This window comes from Bombus bifarius, unplaced genomic scaffold, assembly GCF_011952205.1.
Source record: "Bombus bifarius isolate JDL3187 unplaced genomic scaffold, Bbif_JDL3187 scf7180000008046, whole genome shotgun sequence".
Lineage (NCBI taxonomy): Eukaryota > Metazoa > Arthropoda > Insecta > Hymenoptera > Apidae > Bombus > Bombus bifarius.
In genome coordinates this window covers 817,365-843,028 of record NW_022884412.1, presented here as the reverse complement: position 1 = coordinate 843,028, position 25,664 = coordinate 817,365, and the positions used below count along the sequence as shown (strand labels likewise).

The 25,664-nt window shown below is 39.7% G+C and overlaps 1 protein-coding gene across 20 annotated transcripts in view; it reads right to left on the bottom strand.

Annotated features, from left to right (window-relative positions):
• LOC117207819 (CUGBP Elav-like family member 2) overlaps window positions 1-13,525 on the bottom strand; it is a 354,083-nt gene extending 340,558 nt beyond the window's left edge. For 7 of the 20 annotated variants that reach the window (XM_033448417.1, XM_033448414.1, XM_033448424.1 and 4 more), the window contains exon 1: window positions 12,969-13,524. The gene's annotated coding sequence lies outside the window, so the exon portion shown is untranslated. Of the gene's footprint in view, window positions 1-12,964 lie in introns of all 20 variants that reach the window. The other 13 variants (XM_033448427.1, XM_033448430.1, XM_033448432.1 and 10 more) reach the window with 5 other exon arrangements.
• Window positions 13,526-25,664: the final 12,139 nt, after the last annotated feature.

Genomic DNA, 25,664 nt, shown 5'->3' with positions numbered 1-25,664 from the left:
TTGAGGAAACGAAAAAAAGGTAAGTTAATTCCAAAAAACTCCGCGTCTTTGGGTTTTCCTTGGTTATAAACAGTCATCTATTATTTCAACTATTTCTAAAGACTCGATGGCTTTATAATCGTACCGTTACTCTGAAACAATAATCAAAATAAAACATTCGTAATACGATATGAAGATCTTATTCGCAGGAATCAGTCATTTTTGCGAGCACATAGCCTCGTGATTTCAACAATAAACAATAAATATATACATTTCGTAGACGCAAATTTATGAAAACTTTCTTGTGTTTGCGATGCGTAAAATTTATATTCGTTAATACAGTCAACAGTTGAGAAACAGTTGAAAGTTGAAAATATCGGTGAAAAATTATTCGACACAACATTTCTGACGAGTGATTTATTAGATATAAAATCTACTATTGTATATACGAGACAGCAATGGTCTCGCAGAACGAATTCAGACTTTCGTTCGTGTGTTCGTTTCGTGTACACTGGCAGTGGGAGCCTCTAAAAATATCATTGTTACAATATGCAGCGGATGTGGATTATAAACGAGCGTTTTACAAGAGGATAAATCGTGAAATTTTATGTTACTCGTCCGAACAATGTCGCTAGTATCTTCGCTAAGTTCGTGCTCGATTTTAATTCGTTTCCAAATTTCATGATCGTGTATGACAAATGGTCTTAATGTTCTATTAGAATAATCATAATTATTACTACTTAATTTTATTACTATTATTACTACTATTCCAACATTTTCCACACAAAATCAGATAAAGTATTTCTTTGAAATATCCGTCGACGTATACCACAAACTCATAGGTTACATAATTTATACCTAATCAACAACAAACAATTGTATCGATCTCGGACGCACTGTTACAAAGGTATTCGAGAACGTGACAGCAAGCGTTGCTTCTAGAATTTGCAAGAACGGCCGTTGTTTCGCGTGTCGCTTAGTAAGCACTTCTGCGTGAGAACCGGGCGTGCTCGCGTGTGTAATGGAATATCATCAGTCGCGCGATACGTTTCGAAGTATCATTCAGAAATTCCTGCGATAATATTACATTTACGATCGACAACGTGACGCCACGTGCATGACAAAGATCGAAACGAAACGATATCCAGAGACAGAAAGGGAGGGAAAAAGAAAGAGAAAGAAGGAAAAAGAGGGGAATAGAGAGGAGACAAAGACAGGACTAGGCAAGTAGAGTGAGAAAGAGGGAGAGAGAGATACGATCCAGTTTCAATCCTTTTCTAAACGATACGAAATGAAACGAATATTCCGTACGACTTGTGCGTTCGCGATCTTGCGTCGTTGCGGCGCAGCGGGTTCGTTCATAATTACTGGCAGGCTGAAAACTGAAATCGAAAGAGGCGGAACGAAATTAGTAACAATAACGTTAGCCTGCGGCACGGAACGCTGTAACGAGCGCTTTCACATGGGGAACAAAGGAGGAACCGAGCTTCGATTTCGCTCGTTGCCGAGGGAAAGAGGGAAAATATATACGCGCGCGCGTTAAAGTTGGAAAGAGATGGAGAATCAGAAATAGAAAGAGAAAGAAGGGAGGCAGACGGTTGGAAGAGAAATCGAAAAGCAAAAAAAAAAAGAAGGGCCAAGCAAAAAGAATCGCGGAGAAGACTCAAAAACTCGGTGGCTGCAATCCGCAATCCCTGGCCGAACATTCTCTTCCTCCCTATCTCGCTCTTCGATTCGAGCTAACGTAAGCGCTTTCACGTGGGAAACCAAGTGGTTCGGCCGCGTTTGTAGTCAGACATCGCCAGTAGAATTTGCGCGCACACTGCTAGACCGCAAGTCACCGTTGCTTGTCGCGCGCTAGCGATAGACATGCTTGCATTTTTCAGCACCTTCAGCGATTCCGCCGTTCTGCTACGTTATCTATACCGAAACTTTCCACTTTCCCCTAACGTTCGCCCTCATTTTTCTGCACGCCTTTCGCTGAATCATTTTCCCCCCTTTTTGATCATTTTCTCTCTCTCTGTCTCTCTGTGTCTACCTCTTTTTCGTTTTTGCTTTCCTGGTATTTCGAAGAGATGCGAACGTCACGTTTCTGTAAAAAGAGCGTCTTGTTTTAGAATTCGAGGTGAAATATTTTGATTGTTCTTGCGGAAGAAATTCTTTTGTTTCGAAATGAGCACACTTTTGGGTTAAAATTTTGGAATCGCTCCTATTTTCAATCTCTATTCTGGCATTTTTGTAAGAGCGAAAAAACAGTGTTATAAAGCAGTTTCAATGCGAAGTTAAATTACGATTATTTATATTAACCCTTTCAATATCAAATTTTTGATGCATTGCGTGGCGGGGGTTCAGATGCATTCTGAAATGTGGAGTTCGATGCTATTAGCAGCGTAAAAATTGATTCCGGACACGTTCAACGAAAGATTTGTATATTATAATTTCACATCTGCAAAATATTAGGTGAAGTAAAAAGTTCTGAGCGCTTTTTCGCTTTATTTCGACGATGAAATTAACATAGTCAAGATTATTCGATTTAGATTAAATATGCGCCGTTTTGTTCGATTACTTTTGTCCATTTTGAAGGCAATTTCATAATTCCGCGGTTGAAGAAGTCCTCGTCCCTATTGGTAAAAAACTTGACCAGCTCATTTTCACAAGCCTCTCTTGAGGCCAGTTTTGTACCATCAAGAAAATTTTGCAAAAACTTAAAAAGGTGATAATCGCTTGGTGCCAGGTCTGGACTGTACGGCGGATGCGATAGAACCTCCCAGCCAAGCTCTCGGAGCTTCTGACGCGTCGTTAAAGATGTGTGCGGCCTGGCGTTGTCTTGATGGAACACAACACCTTTCCTATTGGCCAAGTCTGGCCGCTTCTGGTCGATCGCCTGCTTCAGTCTGGTCAGTTGTTGACAATAGAGGTCCGAATTAAGTGTTTGCCCCGATGGGAGCAGCTCATAATGGATGATTCCCTTCCAATCCCACCAAACTCACAATAAAACCTTCTTGGCCGTTAATCCACGCTTGGCGATCGTTTGGGCCGGCCCACCGCGATTGGACCACGATCTTTTTCGGCTGTTGTTCTCGTATGTGACCCATTTTTCATCGCCAGTCACCATCCGCTTCAAAAATGGGTCGATTTCGTTACGTCTCAACAAAGAATCGCAGGCATCAATTCGGTCCAAAAGGTTCTTTTGCGTCAATTCATGTGGCACCCATACGTCGAGCTTCTTCTTGAGACCAGCCTTATGCAAATGGTTCCAAACGGTTTTCTGGCTAATCTTCAGTTCCTGGGCAATGGAATAAGTGCTCACATGCCGGTCCGACTCGACGATTTCCATGATTTTATCCACATTTTCGACGATTGGCCTACCAGAGCGTGCCTCATCTTCGACGTCCATATTACCAGAACGGAATCGTTGGAACCACCGCTTTGCTGTTGCATTCGATACTGTACTGGGTCCATAAACAGCACAAATTTTTTTGGCCGCCTGCTCCGCCTTTTCACCTTGGTCGTAGTGGTACTGAAGAATGTATCGAATTTTCTCTTTTTTTATCTCCATTTTCGAACGCTGTAACACACAACTGGCTTCACCGAACACAAAACTGACAAAGAACCTTTTTGATGCGTAATATCACCTTGAAATCGGTGTATACTATGACTCGATGCGATGTGCACATCGTGAGATATGGCTCACTAAAGACATCTAGCGAAAAACGCTCAGAACTTTTTACTTAACCTAATAGAATATTGCGTCGTTTGAAATTTCTATCGGCTACATCGGCGTGGTATTTTAAATTCGCAACGAACGGATTTGCAAAATACGACACGGCAAGGAAAAAGAGTCACAGGATAACGATACGTGAATAATATCAGAATTTATAATGCGACGTTTACAAAATATTTCACGAGCGCCGGCCAATTGAGTATTACACAGCACGCAAACGCGCCAATGCTGGTCTCTATTTGAATATTAAACGAAATCTTTGTTTCCGGTTTAATTAATAAATTTCAACGTCGATTTATAATTCACAATCTGTACAGCCAAATAGAGGCATGGCTGGCCAGGGAAAATTACCGTGTTACTCGAACGTAATTCGAAGGACTGACTGCCGATCGATAAATCGTAACGAGTATGTATGCGTGAGTTTTCAATGTATGAGAAATAATCATGTCGATGAAATATTCGATGGAAATTATCGTTGTTACACGAAGGTATTTTCTATAATTAGGATATAATATCGTTGGACGTTATAAAATCGCCGATATAAGAAACTCGTTTCTACAGTCCTAAAGAGGAAGTTGTTTATTCAATTACGTTATTACACTTAAATATCATTTACATCGCATGCCGATTGTAAAAAATCTCTCTCCATATCAACTTTCTAATTATTATTAAATAGTTTAATTACGTATACATGTATAGATACATTATTGATGAAAGAAATATTAACACGATTGTATTTAATTACGGTTGCGTAATACTTCTCAATGATTAAACAGAAAATATCTTGTCTAACCGCAAACGTACAATTACTTTCCTATTATTATCTGTTGTCGATCTATTAAACGTACATATATAGACTTAACAGTGTTCACGTTATTATAACACATTGCAATCATTTGTAAATAATTAACGCCTCATCGTACTCAAATTTTTAATTAAAGTTTCACCAAAAGATTCGCGGAATGTTATACGTACACTCAAACACTGAGGAAACCATAGGGACGGACGTTCGTTATAGTCAGCGCGAAACCGTAGAACGAGCTTCATGCTTCATGATCAACGATTCTCACGCTAGATTGGTTACCTGCGTGAAAATCGAGACGTACCGATACTTTTTCCATTAATTTATGAAAGTGGAGCCGGGAAGCTGTCGAAATCATAGAAATGGAAGTAACACCGTGATTTTTATTTTTCATCGAAATGATGATTTCCTATTTCGATTAAATTGCGAGTTCTTTTATTACTTTGACTTACAGCTACCATAACCGACGCTATGCAGCCCTATGAAAATGACCACATTAAAATCTATGTCGCAACACGACCGCCCATCCATCGAGCCAGGAAAACTAATTAACTAATTTTCTATGGTTTACTTCATTCCTCCCCCGCTCTCTGTTGTTGCGCATATATGCGTGTGTACTGCGACCCAGTGTTCTCGCCACTTTCCACGTTGCTCTAAACAAGGTTCGAAGCAGGTTTTTGCTGGTTAACGATAACCAACGACGGCAGAAGTTTACTCTCCTCGGACCGGAACGTACCATTAAACTTTACGCCGCCACGAGAGTCGTGCGCAGCTTCGACACGTTATGTTTTCAACTTAGATTTATCGACTAACCGACGACTGTTCCAGAAATAATCGAGAAATTGTTCCTCGATTTCTTCCAAGATTGGTGTTCCTGTCAAATGGTATGCCACTTGATTAAAGACTTTCTCCTTTCCTGGAAAAGTCCTCCGTTTTTCTGTTAGAAGTCACGCGTGCGGCTGAATCGAACAGCGATCGAGTAAGCTACTTAACACATATTTAGAGATTTAATTCAATATTTTTCCAATATCTCAAAAACATCCTACAGAATCCAGTAGCTTTCCACGTCAAATAGGAATAACTGATTACTGTTCGGTGGTCGCGAGGTTTTTCAGGGACGACTAGGGCAAAGGTCGTGGACGTCGATATCTGTGAGTATGTAGCGATCGACACAATTGGAGCAGCTTTTGCGCTCATGTACACGTCAGAACGCATTATTGCTTGGCATTCGGCGTTTGCTTTTATGTAACGCTGTTGTTTTTTTGCAAGTGTTCTTTTACCATCTAAATAGAGAGAGCGCGAAACGTGCGGCCGTCACTGACGCCGAAACCGATACACAAACGGCAGGCGTTTTACATCTGCATAGCATACCGACGCGCAACCCAGCGGAACGCTTCTTTTCTTCTGCTTTTTTTATCTTTGGCCTCGAGTCCGTTCCGATATCGCCACTTTTGCTGTTCGATTATAGCACGAGTTGGCGTTTCTTGTAAACGCGTTCGATTTGATCGCGCGGCTCCCACGCGCTTACAATTGGACTCGGGCCAGGCTATGCGCGTTATCGTACTTTACACGCTGCTCTTTCATCAACTATGAGTCACTGCTCTCTGGCATGCACCTCTGTCTCTCTTCCTATTTCCCTCAACCTCCATTGTGCTGCAGAGTATGATATACGATGATCGATAATTATAATTATTGCTTTTAACAACTAAAGTTTAATATTGCAAAATGTTTTCTTAAACCTACAAATGTATCGTTGTAATTGCTCAATAACATCACTGTTCTAATACAAGAAGAAAACATAATTACTCTTTGTTGAAGTAATTTACAAGATGCAAACGCTTCTGCGGCGCAAACATCATTGTTGAAAGTAGAATGCGGAATAATCGAAAACAAAAGACCTGTACGTATTAACATGACACGACCATGAGCGAAACACATGATACATTCGTAGCATTGCAAAATACTCGCACGTGTTACAATTTTATCCTATTAATTTCGACACAGGTTCAGTCTCTCAGTCACAGGCCGTTAAGGAGTTAATGATTTTCAGTTTTGTTATTTAAATTCCCGATATGCATATATTCCTGTTCATCATCTTCCGAAATTTCTTTACTACACCAGATTTGTACTTTTTTCAACGATTCTTGTACTTCTCTTAGCGAATACCATAGTGATTTTACTTTTGAACTTTGAGAAATTATACGAACCTGTTATACGTGTACGTACGTTAAGTACTAGAAGCTTCGATACATTATTTTGTCTTGTAATAGATTCTAAAAAGATATTCTTCGTTTATAAGTGGTTAGTCAACAGGACTTTGAATATCGTACTGCATCTTCGACTTTTGTAGAATTTACCTTTTAAACGAGTTTCGCGTCTTTGATCAGTCACCTTTCAATCTCTTTTACTTTGTAACCTCCTGACAATTTTCTGGTCCCAATCATTTTCTTATTTTTCCCGAGAGCTGGTCATAACAGGTCACCGTTTTAGTTTCAACATACGTATTTACATTGCAGTACGTTTACTAATAAAATATTTTTTAAATAGCATGAGTTGGAAAAATATAAATTGAATCCAGCGTGAATTTAAATATATGATAATATGCCGACTTTTATTACAAAAAAAGATATATTACATCCAATGTGCTATTTAAACAATTTCATTCAAAACATTGCATAAAATAATATAATATTATTGTGTCAGTTGCTTGGATTATCTTGACGAAATTTCACGACCTAATAATAATTTCGATTATTCCGCTGTGCCATGTCAACAAATGCTACTTTGTTAATACCGTAAAACGTCAATTATCTAGATATCAACTATTCGAACATCGATTATCTGGACTTCCAATTATACGGGCATTGCCTCTCTGACTCTCGATTATCCGAGACATGTAATCAGAGATTCTTGTACATATAGGTCACCAAGTCGAAAATCTACTCCCTGTGTACACGCAGAACCTTCCTTGCATTACGCAGTACGTAGTATACGCTATAGTATCGATATACAAATGCTTTTGACAGTATATAGATATTCATAACAAAAAAAAACAAATATTTTTAACATAATATATTTTAACGAATCCAATGGTAAATACAGCTATACATTTTACAGGAGAAGAAGGTTTTAGGAGAAATAATTTTCGGAAAAATTCAATTATTCCGAATGCGTTTGAAATATAAACGAATTTCTACGTCGTAAGTCTATTTCAATAATACACCATACGTGTTCGACGCTTAAAATAATTTCAAGTGTCTTCCTCAATGCCAGTTAAAGTAAATACACTATAGATACCAGAAGTATAGAATATCGTTGAACGTCGTTTAATCGCACAAATTGACATTCTTATTCAAAATTATTGCAACATAATATTTGAAAAAGAATTAGAATAAACAATAACGTTAAAGAAATATATTATATTTTTCTACATCAGTATATACGTTATTCAACGAACTGGGAAGGAAAGTGATAAAGCGTATGTTTTCTTTGATTCAGTTAAACTATTCCCCTGCTATTACGATACGAGATGACAATAGCATCGTTTAGTGAAAAATTACTCGCTCGAAGCAGCATTTCGTACCAAGTAGGTGTAATCGTATCGAAGTTAACTTGGAAAAATAAACGTATTACATCATTTCAAATGATGCAAGTAAAATCACACAAGATTGAACAAAAATTACGCTTGCATTCGCATCGTGAAGCCTTGAATAAAACGCGGAGAAGGGAAACAAGTTTCCTATCCATTATCACGATGAGCATGTTGCAACGTCATTAGCGTATAATTTCATTCCGTGTTGTATAATTGCATAGCATAATTGTCGACGACGGAAAATCCTCCGCGATACTCTAATAACGCGCAAACTTCTCGTCTATACGAAACGAACCTTGTCTTCCTCGTGTCTACCGAGTCGTCCCGTTCATAACGAAATAAGAACTATCGTCGTAAAAACTGACCCACAATATCGTAATACATACATACGTTCATCTGTAAATGAGGAAAATTCCTTTCTGATTTTGCCTTGACGATCAATATATCGCTACGTGCTCGCTCATAGCACATGTCAGGCATGTTGATTGTAAAACAATAGTATAGCATAGTGTGTAGTGTGTGTTGCTGGAAAGAAGACTAGCGTAAGGAATGCATATCTGATTGCTTATTTCATGTAGGCTCAATGTAATTCAGAATGCGTGTATTGGCCGAAAACGTCACGTATACGAACAAGACAATACATACAACAACGTGTGACGGTAAACAATACAAAGTACCGTCCTTGCCCCTGTGTCGGCCAGCTAGTTTTCTTTCCAGCAATGCACGACACATTACATAACATATACAAAAAATGCATTACCGCTTGTTAGCAGAAAAAGTTAATACAAATTCATATTGTACGAACGTAAAGAGATAAAATCTAGAGATTCGTTTTAACTCGCTATTTCATATTGTTTATAACACAGTTATTTTCATCCGATTTCTAATTCTGGGTTCCCATAACGGTAATTGACACGTGAATGGCGGATGTCTGATAAGAGTTACGAAAGAATGACCTCGCGTACCATAACCTCGTTTATAACTTAACTGATAGTATTGTGAAATAACAATTATTATAAGTGAATGGTGGAAAAACTTGAATGGAGCGACTGGTATATAAAGTCATCGTATAACAAGATTTATAATTAACGCGGAGCGAAATAAAACGATCTATCTACGATCGTAATTCGTGGATAGATATTCCTTCGGTTTCTACATAGATTCCACTCATCTGTAATATAAAAAAATGGCAGTATTAGATTCTAATTAAAAATAATAATTCTAAACGTGTAATTCTAATAGAAGAATTCTCTAATTCGAAGTGATTATGAAAGCTGGCCAAAAATAACGCAAACCCTTATTCGGCGGTAGCTTGTACATATACGCTTGTGGATAACGAGCTTAAGAGAAAAGCTCGCACGCGAAGGGTTCGGAAGAAGAAAGAGCACGAATCAGCGCGCCAATCGTTCCTTTTCCCGATACAGACATCTTCTCGAGAATTCGTGTCCAGACCCGTTACGTCGAAGGAACAGAACGCCTTCGAAGATGCAGCCACTCCGTGAAAACATATCGCAGCTTTCCTGGCCTGGTCTCTCGGTCAAAAGCTCTCGCAGAAGACAATTCGCTTCCACTTTGCTGTATCGTTTCTCGACACTGCACCGCGGCAAAGACGCCGAGAATAAATCCACGATACCGATTTGTCGCCAGTGCCTGGTGATTTTGGCACGAGGCTCACGTGCCACGATAAAGCGACGTGCCGATCGGGACAAAGACGCCGGAACAGCGTTTTCTCCAGTAGCCACCGCACGTTCGACAACCCGACGAATGTCGTAAGCTCGCTCTGTTCTTCAAATTCTTTTCCTTTTATTTCCTCCTGTTTCCTTTCCTTTTCTCCCTTTTCTATCGTGGAAGATATTATGGTTTGTAGATCGCGTACGCACGAAGAGAATCGAAGTTTGCTCCGAGATCTTTTTCAGATTTATTTATCAGACTCGTTTGAATATTTCTGTTAACCTTTTTAATGATTCCATGAGAATGGAATGATACATTGTAAATGTATACTGCAGATCTAAAAAGCAAACTTGTCATTACTTATTGTCAAATTTAAAAACTTGCTTAAAGATTCTCTAACGTCGCGTTATTGGAGATTATTTTCAAACGTTGTTTTTCAGATAATTATATAAAGTAACTTTATATATTATATTATTTGAAATTCTCTCGAAATCTGCTTCATCGCTGTGCGTACAACTTGACAGTACACGAACTATTTTCTTGTAACAATTTCAGTTAGGAGTATCAATTGATGCGTGACCCCGAACTTATGAACGCTGACGTACAATACAATACCACGAGTAATTATTCGAACGAGTATATGTTTGCTATTTATCATTGGAAAGCTCGTATCTCCGATTGTGAGTTTGTATAATTCAAACCGCAAGAATCGACAAAGAGAAATGCTGCTTCCTTTATTATGGTGTCGGTCAGTGCAATTAATGATCATGTTTATCGTTAAAGGCGTTAAGGCAGATTCGGAGAAATATTAATTTTAAGTAGTGATATTATCGAATCGTATCGAATAAGTATGTTTGAAAATTCATGGCAATTCGAATCATCACGCGTGACCCAATTAATAGTCCTTGAATCAAGAATGTACAGATTCTGCTTGATTTTACGTGGCGCAAGCATACCATCACAGCCAAGTTTTATCTTTCGGGAATAAAATCGTCGGTTCCAGAAACAATCTTTCTGCCCTAATAAAATTACAATTCGCTGTTTTTTCAACGAATAACTGAATCTTTATACGGTTTAACTTAAGAACGATAAACAGATGATGGCGATGACTGGGCCATTTCTGACCAGTACAACTTCCTACGTGCAATTCCATTGTTAAATATGTAAAAATAGGCTATTACAGTTACTATTATAGAACTTTACTCAAAGATTTATCGATTATCATTCTAGTTATCTAACGGAAGCTATGTAACTATCGAAATTATAAATCTGAAGAAACTAAATTATACGCAACGAGATGCGTAGAATCATAAAATATTACGAAAAAATTACGAAAGATATACAACCGACCGTCGTATAACGGGGAGATACGTTGCGCGTTAAAGGAAGCAGCGTCATATACGCCGTATACCATAATATGCGTTATACGAATCACTTACATATCTTGCGAATTTTATTATTAATGCGTTCCTTTTATATCCTTGTTCGTATCCTTTATTTCGTTGAGCATCGTAGTCTGAAACGACCCAACCAGCCGAGGGTTAAACGTTGGAACAATCGGCTCTTTGTATTTGGCTCGTTAGACGAACGATAATTCACGCCCGCCATTACGCAACTTAAAAGAAACCCACAAACGCACAGTACTGCCAAACGAAACAAACTGCGAAACAGCGAACACATTTGACACGTGACGCAAACCATTGACAAATTTTCGTAACAACGATCGTTGTCGAAACGTGTCGAGCAGCGATCTAATAATATCGATACCGTTTCAACTATATGCGGTCCACGCAGCCATGTCGTACAACTGAAACTTCAAGGCCATCGAAATCGCGCGTACGCTGGTAGAAGCGATCATAATATGTCTCGATCGGAGAATTCATACGGCGCTGATAATCGCGAATCGATATCGAGCAATGAAAACAGCGAAACAGTAGAAATCGGACGTTGTAACACTGTAACACGCGATACGATACGTTGACCGGCTTAAATTGCGAAAGCGTGCAACAGCCAGTCAAGGTGAGAAGGCCAGCGGCGATGTCAATCTAAACAGTCGCCTCATCATTACGCCTTACTGACAGAGTCATTAATGTGCGATAAACAGAAGGATTAGAAGCATGAATAGCTAAAGCTGGACAAATGTTTCGTGTTTCAAAATAACTATGATTTAAGATACAGCGCTTAGAACGATCGGAGTATCGATATCCGTGTTACATCGATTTCCATGCCGATTTTATGCTTCTTATATTTGCATAAATTGTTCTATCGATTATCTCTACGTCAATCTATATACATATATATGTATATCACAGTATCGTACGAGTAACATGTCGATATATCAAACTTAGTAGGCTCGTCGATTTTGTTCACCTTGTTTCTCTATTTTATTCTCCTTTTATTTGAATAGATCGGATAGAACTTCATTTTCAACAAGCTCTGTTCAAAGAATTTAAAATGGTTGGAAGTAGAAACACGATTGTGTAGTGGGAAGATAGGAAAGCCCAATCACGTTACGAAACGCAAGATGAACGTCTGATGATCTATTTAAATTTCAACGAGATCATCAAGCCATACCGGTAGTTGAAGACTTTTATGCCGGGTCGGATCCAGCACTCGCGCCTATTGTAAATTTGCCCCGAGCGAAAACACTTGTCACTTGTCCAAAGATAAACGAGGCTGGCTTGAAACATTAACGAGATCTCAACGAATACCAAAGTGGAAATGTTAATCGGCTGACAAAGCCGATTTCGAACCGATGAGATCCACGCTTGAGACAAAAATATACAAAGCTTCGCCCCTAACAAAAAGATCAAGAACGTATGACATAGCTTTCGCTACCATTTCCCGTACGATAGAAGCATACTTCTTTATAACCAAGCATGTCGCTGATTCATATTGCATACTATTGCGACGATATTTGTGTTCTAGTCGAAGCTTTAACCGCTGACGAACGCGAAATTCGCGTTAATAACGTACAACATGGATAATGTGGAACGTGAGAACGTGACGACCATTTCTCCAATTAATTCTCTTCCTAGCGCACCATCGCTCCACTGTTCATCCACTATCATGATGATCGTGTCAGCAATGGACATTCGTAACATCCCATCGTCAATAATTCTGACTGCTTCCAAACACGAACGACTTCAACCCTCTTCCATATAAATATCAATAATTGGAATATTTTTTCGCATACCTACCCAACAGTCATAATCCAAGGAGTGTTTCGCACTAATTATCACCGAGAGATTGGTTCACTGATTACCAACACGATTGCAACAGATTCTTCGTCACACCGTTTGTTTCTTCTTCTATTGCAACGTACCAGTAGCACTGTTCCAGTTTAGCCGGCTAGCAAACCACCTATCACGAGATTACGGTGCTCGAAACACGACACACGCGTCGCGATGATCGCGTGGCAGATCCTGGACCGCGAGGTTGTCAGGTCACTCGCGAGAACCCCTCGAAATCTCAGGTATCCCTGGTGAAACACGGAAACACAAGGTAACGAAGCTACGACAACAAGGATGACGCACGTGCACCAAGCGACAAGTCGCCGATTATTACACGGAACATAACATTCGTTGTCATGATACTCGCGATCGACTTACTGGAGCGAACAGGTGGGCGAACACGGACAAGACTAGTCACGCTGTGCGAGACACGCGAGTCTCGTGAGGTTCGCAAAACCAACAAAAGAGAAGACGCACGCGTCGCGACGGCTTGACGTCGACTGAGGAGAGATGGATACGCCGCGTCGCGTCTGTACGCCCCTGCTACCACGAGCCCCCACCAACCGACGCTTTGGAGGCGCCACCGACGCTTCGCCACCCCTCCGGCTTCTCGTTCGTTCCGTTTTCTCTGTCTGTTCTGCCTTGGTGCGTCGAGCCACCGCGCCGTCGTCGTCGTTGTCGTCGTCGTCGTCGTCGTCGTCGTCGTCCGCTTTCTATGTACATACATTCTTTGTATCAACCGGCGAACGAGAGCCGATGAGTCTAACGATATCTAACAAAATCGATTCTTTGCCATTTTTCTTTCACTTTTTATAAGAACGATATTTATCTCGTAAACTTCGTAAACATAGAGAAGTGTATAGTTATGAAGCATGTAAGATTTACTTTTTATGTCTAAATTAGTATAACTCGTGTGATTTGTATAGCTCGAGACGTATCCCTTGTGCTCTATAGAGATCGACGGTATTTCAATTTTTTTTTAACAAAATATTTATCATAATATACAGGATGCTAGCCATACCACATTTTTTAATTGCAACCAAAATAAAAAGATAGTAGAGGACAAAGAAATATCGTACAAAGAGAACATATTTTTACGGCCGATTTTTTTTTTTTTACATTACTATAATATGTGTGAATTTTACAGTTGCAATATTTTTTTTAAATAAATATGTATATATATCTTTCTGCACGGATGAACATTTTTCGCCAATATACATAAAAGAGCACGAAGATGGCATAGTAAAAAATTGATAAATTTATTCGTTCATTTCTTCACTAATAAACGAGTTGTTTTAAAACGAAAGCTTCTATTTCATAAAAATCTCATTTTCAGCGAAAAACTTTTTTCTATATCTTTCATCTCACTCTGTCGATTTGCCTTTACTCCTTGGATATCGTGAGGTGACACGAGAATTGAGGGTTGACCCTCTTGTGAGAACGCGTCATCTGATGCCAAGCTACCGATGACGATTACCACCCAGTTGGAAATGCTAATCGTGGCAGGTCATGCAACTTTTAAGAGCGAATGACCGTTTGTCTGATACGTCGATAGTAGTCTTCGTTGCATGCACGTTTGTTATATGATGCGATTCAATTCTGTCAGTCGATTATGCCCTGTGATGGGAGGCGATGACACGCTAATGTATGGCTGAGAAACGCTCTCGGTGACTATATGACAAATTGTGCAAAGAATGAAATGAAAAAGGATGGTGGAAGATGAATGATGATATATATATAGCATACGAGTGATAGTTACCTTACAGGGAATAGGAGAGCATTTTGTATTTTATAGTTAATTTCAGAATTTTAAATCGCACGTGGTCACGTTGATCGTATATCCTTCGTTGAAAATGACTATTGAAATAATTTTTCAACTAACTAATAATAAACTAATAATAATCTGTAGAATCTAAACGAAGAACTGTTCCTCGATGCGAAGAACTTTTGTCATTTAACGAAACAAAATGGATGATCTGTTGAGAAAGCTTGAATAAGTGTGAAAACATTATGGAGTGATAAACTATAATTTTTACAAAATATATTATATAATACCGTTCCTTCAACGTTACATACGAGTTACACAACGAACCCATCGTTCATATTCCACGCGCAAGGTAACTCTTCTGTTACCAGCTGCCACAACGTAAATAAGCTCCATGTTGTTGACATTATCAGCCACGTGTGTCCTAATTACGTTCGGCCAGAACTAATTGTAAATTGCTGGAATATACCGATGCGCGAACTTATCGCATCTTCCTCGAATTCTTTGACTTCGATCGTTACTATATAAATGTCTGTAGAATTTAAGAAGTTACGCGTGGCCGCGCAAATCTATGAAGAACTCCAATTACCCGTCACGACGTTTCTGGTGGAGCGAGTTTCATTATGATGTTAATATACTCGCGCGAATGGCCTCGAGAGCCATTTGTCACGACTGTCGCAAGTTCGCCAGTTTAATGTATCCGTACTCCTCGATGGTTGGTTCCTCGCAGCATCGCCTTTGGTGCAATTTTCGAATGACAATGCACCGTTACCAGGCAATGTTGTCTGCTAGATAAAATAGGCTTACACGTATCGCAAGCGTATTGGAGTTTCAATGGCCCCTGTTTAACCTATACTGTTCGATAAGACACGAACGATAGTTGAGCGACTGAGAAAAAACTCTTTGGCGAGCTTTTGTACGTTATTTTATTTATTTATTTATTTTTGCTTTTAATAAGAATTCGACCTCGTCTTGCTAGATTATCATATAGGTAATAACTGATAAAATGTTTACTTATAAATTATAAGTTCTGCTGACATATTATTAATGATCGAAGTACATAGTTAGAAATCAACATATCTCTAAGTTGTAGGAATAATCAATCGTTAATTTTAATGATCCTGCTATCAACGCGTCAGCTCGTTGTAAATTATTATTGAATATATGCTTCCGCGCAATTCGTGTTCCTCGGCACACACAAATCATATGGAGAACGAAAGTAAACGATTATTCGAACTCACCGTCCGCTATATCGACTCGATAATCAAGGTTGAGGTCAGGAGATAAGTAATTTGTAAACAGAATAAAATCAGTGTTCATTGACTGATCCAGGAAAGAATTCAAATCAGTTGTTCTCTCTTTGCAATATTTCCGAATATTTATGATGTTACAGTTACTAATAAAGACAAATATATATATTCTTAATACCAAATTTATCGTAGGATCATAAAACTGGTATTTTTTCATTATCGTAAGAAATATTTATCACCCAGTGCTGTAACAAATATACATTAAAAGGAGGATATATTATTGCAATGTGATTATATTGATTGGAATTCAAAGAGATACTGTATGTGAAATGTTATTTATACATCATCAATAGGTCAAGAGTGTTATTCTTCATAGAACGTACCAGTAAATTTTAAGTTTAATCTCTTCGATACGATGTTCGTCCGCGGCGTAGTGTTACTTGGCAGCAACCACAATGTTTATTTAATCTGTTTGTTAGTGAATTTGCTAATAATTATTTAAACTGAGAAATTGCACAGGAACACCTATAACGAAATGCCCGGAACGTCTAAACAGAAGGACATAAACAATCGAGCAATGATAGTAGGCTGTGTGTATGCGTTTAGCGATTATCGACTTTAGTCGTCCATACCAGTACGGAAAAGATCAATTATGGCGACCTTTTTACACATTTCATAATATTTTCATTGGCGTATTTCTCTCTCTCTCTCTCTCTCTCTCTCTCTCTCTGTGTCTACTAATATTGAACTATTATCATTTAATACGTATCATGTTTGTTAATAACATTTACGAATAAATGGACGAACATATTGTTAACTTATATCAAAAATTGAATTTCTCGAACGACATGAGTGCAAAGTTGAATACATAGCTACCAATACATTTTCCTAAACATACTACTCAAAATATCTGAAAAGGTCGGTGCAAATTCAAACAAAATCATTGAAAGAATCCAGTTAAACTATGAAGTATTTTTCAGTCAATACATTAAATTGTGATTATAATTGTCCGTTAATAACTGTAATTGCATCGATGGCTCGCTACATATCAGAGGATCCGCGTACAAAGGAACTTGCATGCGCGAGATTCCGATTGGGACGATCGATCAAGCATCCTGAATTTCGAGCGCGTGTCCACCGATCTTCATCCTCCCAATTATGTGCTCGATGACACCCAAAAAATTAAATTAGATGGAAAAATTAAATTACATGGAGAAGAAGATGATAAAAAATGACCATTTAACCAGGCGTTAAAGAACATTTGAAACGAAAATGGCTAGTACGAGAACAAATTATCTTGTAGCATCCTCCCATATCCTATGCAAACGTACCAAACCCGCGCACGAAATTCATGCATCGAGTGCCCTGAAATTGCCACGCTCTAATTAGCAACTCTGTCGATTCATCTATGACTTATTGTTGCCACTCGTAAATACAATTATCCAAGTGACAATGGCAAATCAATCGATAGTCATAAATAACGATACGAGCTACCGATAGTTCGCATAACGACCGATGTAGGAACTGAATTTTCGTGGCGTACCACGGAATCATTTTCAGGAAGGAAGGAAATGCGAAACACGTTTCGAAGAGGCACGCCTCTGAAATTATTTCATCGTGGACAGGATCGTTAAATTGATACACGAGCCGGGTTGCGTTACGAACGATGTACAACGCGGCACGTCGGTTCTTGCGCTCTTTCGGCGAGCTGAACAACCGTTCGAATTATTAAACCGTGCCAAAATGATTAGTACGTCCGTGGAAATGAATGACCGACCGATGGCTGATGCTTCCCGTGCGTTTTGTGAATACAAAATGCTATTGCGGGTCTCGCGCGTTCCCCTGTTTGAGAAATCGTCCCTCATGATTGTTTGGCAAATTTCGCAGCGCAGTAAATTTACGACGATGTTGAGCGCGAAAGACGATCCGTGTAATGCGCGAAGTTACTTCTCGTAGAGAAGCGAAGCGAAGACGCTTTGTTTCGGGAAATGTTAACACGCTTTCCCCTACTTTGGGGCGCGGTATCAGCAGAAAGAAAACAAACGAAAGCCCAAGCAGCCAATGTTCGAATTAAGCAGCTAGCCTCGAACGTATGAGAGAAACGAGGGGGAAAGCTAAGCAAAAATGGAAGTAGGAAGTTGAAACGGTGCATCGGCTGAAGTAATATTTTTCCACGTATCGATTCCTACGACCATGGCTACAAGTTTCCAGTGGAATTCTGTCGATCGCACGTCATCCCTCGCACGAGTCTTTTTAACCCCCAGGAGCGTGCCGCTGACGGGAAAGTTACCGCTTCGAGTGGAACTTTTTAGAAGTTCGCCCGGGGGAGTGGCGCGGAGATTAGCCCTGGGGAATTAGAGTTTCCGGTGTACAATGAGTAGAATTCAGAAACGTCTAACCGTAGAAAAATCGATCGGTTTCTTAGCTCTGTAAACGTTTCACATTTCTCCATCGATAACTTTGCCTCTTAATGTTTGCACCAGGAAGAATACTTCCGAATAATGCGATAGGAAATATCGCTCGACATCTGATCATCAACTGTATTACGATTTCATTTACAACTTCACCGGTTAATCCAAACTATCCCTTTTTAAAACGGTTCTTACGAATAAGATATAATTCGAAAGTCACTGCACGTTAAATTTACTAATGATTAACTGGTAATGTCTCCGTTACTTTCGTACGAATTCTATACTTGCAAAGAGGCCAAGCTTATGCAGTTTAGACATAACCTTGTTTAGTCTTGCATATAGCCTTATTTAATCCTGTATAATCCCATTTAAACTTGCATCAGTCTTGTTTCCAACACACGATCTCGTTTAATCTTGCGTAGTCTTACACAGCCTTATAATAGTCTTGCAAAGCTTTGTATAATCTTGCACAGACTTACATGGCCTTACGCAGTTTCGCATAGCCCCTGATAGAACATACTTTATAGACTCAAGATACTTTCTATTAATTCCATACCTCCCTAACACCTCCGTGAAGCATTAGTTTCTATTCGAGAAGCTTAAAATTATACGACATTGTTTCTAATTTAATATATTGCATATTGTCCTAAAAATAAAAAAGTAGCTGAAACGATTCGTTATACAAATTCAAATAATTAGATAGTCTTCGTTCGAAATAAAATTTAACCAAGTTCGTTATATTCGTCAAATCGAAAAGATAATTGTTTGAAAAGTACGATAAAGCCAGGAAAGCCTACTCGACCTCGATAATCAAGCACGATCACCGACAGCAGCAGCAGCAGCAGCAGCAGTGGCGGCAATCTGTAAAAAATATCTTTTATCGAGCGGCTGTTCTCGACACTCGTACAATAGGCATACAAGGTAGAAGTATTAACCTTTAATTGCGTTGCCGTATACGTATACTACTCGGCTGGTTATGACGTTTAGCAGAAGTTGCAAAACAACCTGTAGCGATTGTAGTGTGCGTCTCGCGTTCTAATTGGATTCCACGCGTACAAACTACAGTTTAATATTTTTCTCGCTTTGATAACCGAAAGCCACACTTTTATTCCAGATTGCAATGGCACCATGATCAGCGTCGCTGTTAAACGCACAAAGTAGCAAATCGTCGCACAACGCATCTAACCATCGTTTAATACGGCATTCTCGCGCGTTTCGTTTCGCAAAAGAGTCGACTGCGTTCGCGTGTGATTTATAAATAGCAATAAAATGTCGTGGAAATGAATAAATGAAACGTGAAATTCGCTTTGTAAATAATTCAATGGTACTCCAGCGGCTGGGTGAAGGGCACTTGCACACGAGAGGCGAGCGCATTACGAGATTGTGGCCAACTTCGTATACCCTTTCGACCGTGCTTGTATTTAAAACTGAAATGGGCAAAAAAGCGATGCGAAATGGGCGAACGAGCGACGTGCGAGTGGATGTTCTCTCAGAATGCTTTCAGATTAGAGAACGCATTTCACTGTTCGATTGTCTTTTTCCCAAAATCTTTGCTCAAAGGTTAGATCGAACATATGTGTAAAACATATAGAACATAATACAATTTATTCCGTTGTCTGGAACTTGCTGCATAAATTTTTATAAAATAGACATGATTTTATATACTTTTACAAATAAACTAATACCAGAACTTTCTAATTACTTCGAAATTTCTCACGCACTGGCAATCTTAAATTATTATTGGTACTGATGTACGAGTTATTTAGAGTTACCTGTTACATCAAAGTCTGTTGAAACTTTTAAACGTGCACCGGTAAAGCAACGCTAAGTACTTTCGGCACGGTGTCTCTCGGATACGCGTACAAGTGAAACTCGAGCAGCCGACATATTATACGAACATATATCTATATACATACATACGAAGGAGATGGTTGCTTCGACCGGCGGTGAAATTCAAAGTTCTCGCTGCCTGACATTAATTAACACGTTCGTGACCGTTGCGTCAAAGGAACAAAAGGCTTCCTTTTCCGTTTCTGCCGAGAGACGATAGTTTGTTCTGGTTTTGTTCTTGCGTGCCGTTGCACCGATCTAGCAAATTGCATCGAGCAGCTACGACAGCCTCGCCATGTTCTATACTTAGTGTAGCATTTCGTTCTGGCTACTTGCTCGGACGTGTGTCCACGAGGAATCAATTTTTCTGTATAGTCGATTCGAAGGTCTATGATGTCCTTGGGGAGCTATAGCTTCATCAGGTAGAAAACTATAAGGGATACCAAGAGGAATACTTTTGGCAATAAAGGGAATTCGATTGATATCGTACATTTGCGTATCGCACGAGGGTCTTGTTAATTTGGCGTTGCAGAATCTGAATGAAATCTAATTAATCTCGATTTCCTACGTAACGTTAACATTAGCGGCGATTTTTGTACCGAAAAATCACTTTTATGTTGCATAAAATTTTTAATCTAACAGAACGTAACTCGAGCTTTGATTTCGATAATTGAACTTTTACAAAGGACTGAAAATGGATTTCGTAAATACTTCAACGGTGATAATGGTGAATTATCGATTTTTCTTTTGTGTCTACGGTATTGCATTATACCGGTAGTGCATAAAGCGGAGACTATTACACATACTAGTGAAAAATGCATTGTGTGTATATCCAAATTGTTTTAATAAAAGAAGGAAAGTTACACGTATAGAACCATTTACAGCTCCTGCAATGTAATAATATCATACGCGAGAAATTCGGACTGAACATTCGAAATACTGATCGGCATTTTAATATTTCTAACTCTTCTAATAATTCTAATATTTCTAACTCTACAATAGATCGGATTACAATGCAATAGCGAAATTTTCTCATTTCAATAATCTATATTTACGAAAGAAGCAAATATAATGTTTCGTACGTTTAAAAATTAAAATTTCAATGAAATATCGTTACAAAGACATAAAGAAGCTAGCGGAAAATATCTCTCGTATAATGCTCTTCGTACTATAATAACGAAATAAATTTTGTGCTTTCTCCTCGATATCGATCTCTCGATATCAAATACGCTTTCTGTTATTTACAGGCTTACGTATACACGTGTAGGTATAAAAATATAAATATAAATACAGGAGCGTGTGCGCACACGTGTCTACGGCAAAAGAGTTCGCTTAATATTCATAACGTCTCTTCCCCTGTGGCAATTCTAAACACATTTTAATAACATTTTTTACGGTGCTCTTGCTACACGGTTCAAAAGCTTCACGGCCGCTTTTAGAATGCTTTGGTCAAGTTAAGAACAAGGATGAAAAAAGACAATTGCGTTCACGAGACAAGAGTCGAGATAGAAGGACGAAGGAAGAGAGGAAAAGATGACGGAACAAAGACGCAGTCGAAAAAGAAGAAGCAAGAACAAATGGTAATGGAGAAGCGGAGGAAAGAACGATGAAAAGAAAGAATAACTGCTAGAACGAAGGAAAAAAGGAAAAGATGGGCAAGGAAAGGGGAGAATGGAAACTTTACCTCCTTTACTACCCCCGGAGCTTCGTCTCTTTTTACGACGGAATATTTTGCTGGCTCTTTCAACTCTCTCCTCTCGCTTTCAACCATCGAACGAATGAACGAACCGAACAACCAACCAGCGAACCAATCTCTCCCCCTTTTCGCACCGGTTGAAACTCGGCCACGAAGTTTCGCAAAGTCTCGCCGCGGGAAAAATCGAAAACGCTTGAAAGCTCCCGGGCGTTTTTATGCTGACACATTTTTCCACGAAGGAAGAAGGATTGCTACCGTTTACCGAAACGATCGATCACCAAATTTTTAGGTTCCATAGTTTCGTACAAGTCGATGAGATATCGAACGAGCTCAGAATTGTCTAGAGAGGATTGCTTTAATTGTAGTCAACTACATATGTGGAGTATATTTATGGCAATACGTGGAATCTCTGTAATTCCAGCAGTGGTATTAACCACAACCACCGCAACGTCGTACTCTGTTTAACTCGTGAAAGCAAGTGCCAGTAACCATCGAGCAATACCTCTAGAAACGCGGAAAAAATCATCTCGGCGGGTTGAACGAATCGCGAATAAGCAATATTTTCAACATCACTGCTAAGCTGCATATTATTTCGAGCGGAAGCTTGAAAAAGACGGTCGTCGTGTACTAGTTTTCGCAAGGCGGCGGCCACGAGCAACGATATTTTTGCAGACAATGTATCGGAAGGTCGCTGGGGAAGGCAAATCTGTTCCGCATCTCGACGGCATATCGGCGGAGAATAATGTAACGTCATTGGTGCCGCCACGAAGAGAGATGAGAAATTAAGTGAACCGTGGAGGATCGTATCGTCGACGGCGGAAAATGTATACTGCAGGCCGCTTAAGCCTCTCCTTGCGCAGCCAGCCGAGTGCATCCACGATGGAAAATAATATTTGTCCGTTGGGATACTAACGGAAAAGACGTACTTTATCGTCTTCCTCCAACGACCCTCGCCACGATCTTTGATTCCACCGATTGTCCCCTGTCGGTCTAACTCTGCCTTCGTCAAATCATCTCACCGTGAGATCGCCCTTCCTCATTACATCTGTGTAGCTCTTCCCACACTTTTCTACCATTCAATTTCTACCTAGTACGTAACAAACGTTCGAACTGTTCCACACCACCACAATATATTTTGATTATTTGGATTGATTACTAAATACGGGATATTTTATGGGATATAAGGTGCAAAATCAGGAATAACATTGTCAAATAACGCGTTGATTACTGCAAGTGAAAGTTGTCCTATTTTTTAAATCAATTCACATATCCATATCCACATCTTCGTACACGAGAATCCACATGTCCTGAAAGAAAAATTCATCAATCCTGTTGTGTAACGCGAAATTTTCAATTTCCCGGCGTTTACTTGTCGAGGTAATACCTTCCTGTCTGGACTAATTTTTATCGCAATCGAAATATCGATCCAACTATACCGTGACCAATTCTCATCGACCCAGCGTGTCCCTAGCGAAAGGGTTGCGCGGCGCAACTCGCATTTTCCCAAATAACCCCCTTGTTGCTTTCCCCCGCCGCACGATACCTCCCTTCGCTCTACACTCCGCCCCTTTTTCCCAGCCAAACAATCCCTCTACGTAGCACGTGGACGACCGAAGGATCGATATTTATCGGCGTGTTGTATGAAATTCTGACGACACCGACCGGCGACTGTCATTTGTGACAGCTTCGTTGTGTGCGACGAATCGCTTTGATGAACTACGCTCGTATACGCGCCAAGCATATTCTTATCTTTCGTGATCACACCACGTGAATTACTTCGCGTACCAATCCCTACCATCGCATCAACTATTTACGCGAAAACGCTTTCATCGCGTCGTTGCTCAGTTGCAGTTGTTTTTTTAACTATTTTATTGAAAATAGAGATCGCCACTCGCGAATGTTTATAGCGACAAGATTACAGGTTAGAATGCACGTCATCGTAGCGTTGAAACACGCCCGGATGTTGATGCGATTAACTGGCATTAACCGAACAACTTCTTAGGCAGTTCGTTGCATCATCGTCCTGTTCTATTTCGCTTGAAAGTATTAGGTTGTCCGAAAAGTGTCTTTCTTTCGCAAACGTGTTTTTTTACCTTCACACAAACGTGCCACCAAGTCTGTGAAACGTCGCGGCGTTTATCTTAACATAACAAAATGGATCGTACGTAATTCGACAAAATAATATAAACCAAAGAACGTTGTGCGTCTATTATTTCCCATAAAACGAAAGAAACTTTTCGGACAACCTAATACTTCTGACTCTGAGCTGGAATAGGTAGTCGGATGTCTAATAAGTTGCGAATATCTGGTTTGGAGGTATTCGTAAGTTGCATGCAAATGAGGTAAATGAGAGGAATGATACTAATGTAATGTTGTATCAATAATCGTTTGATATCGAGTCGGGCGTTGCAATGGGTTGGATGGTTACAGTGGATTTGAATTTGTGATACAAAACAAAAATTCTTCGGAGAAAATAACACGTATCAGGATATGTACTGATACAAGTATCGTAATCGTACCTTTGAATCATGAACGGAACATGCGAATATTGGCAGTTGGTAGAAAAACTAGTAAAACAGATTTATTCGAGTTCATTTTGTTTGGATGTAAAAAGTAAAGAGACCCGAAGCACAAAAACCTGCCCATTGATTTATTAGCAAATTGACAACAATGTGCGAGTAATTACCTCTACACGTATCTAAGATCAATGAGGTCCCTGGAGCGTAACAGAGACAGAAATACGACGGGGGAAGTGGAAAACCGGCACTGTGAACGAACATCGAGGTCCTCCATTTTCGAACGGTAACGGGTCAATACCCAAGAGATTGCGAGCCGAATTAGTATTTAATAGTAAAAGTTTCGTTCACCGAGGAAGCTATCTTTCCTATCGAGAGCCCGGAAGATAGAAAAAGAAAGGACTGCGTAAACGGAACGATGTTGCTCTCGCGAACATCTTTTAGAACGAATGAACCCGTAAATAAGAACAGACTATTTCCAACGCGAATTTCCCGTTTAAATCAACCTGAAATATCCGAACGAAGGAAGAGCATGATCGAGTTAGTTAAGAAACTTCGACTAAAAGCGTGTCGATGGATTTAGACTTCTTAGAATATATTTTACCGCGTTACGTAAAATATGAAAATTTCGCCACACTTGTCGATATACCTGCTACATTATGCAACTGTACTGTGCACTACATTTTCAATTAACTTGCATATCGTATTAGTGCATGCCTTCTGCACGCATGCTACCTTTTTCAGCATCCAACTAAAACCATGTTCCCTAAATAGCAGCTAACTTCTTCAAACGTTCTTCAATGTGCACCTGATACTTGAACCTACGAAAGCGCTACTCGAAGGAATAACTAATTCATAAAAACATACAGGAGCAAACAGATCGAGAAAAAGTGAAACAGAGAGAAAGAGAGCGAGGAAGAGAGAGAGAGAGAGAGAGAGAGAGCAAATAAAGACGGGCAAAAAATATAGTCTCATCAGTTTCGGCCGATTTCCCCACGGAGTTTCCCTTCAGCCCAGCATTTCATATTCGTCAAGCAGGCCGACACGGACACAGGGCCTTCGTCGAATAGACGAGCGAACCGACCAGGGACACGTTGCTGGCGACAAATTAAAGCGACCTCCGCTGGTCGCATTCGATCGGACAGAATTGCGCAAGGGCGGTGCTCTGACCGCATAAAAACGCAACCGACACGAG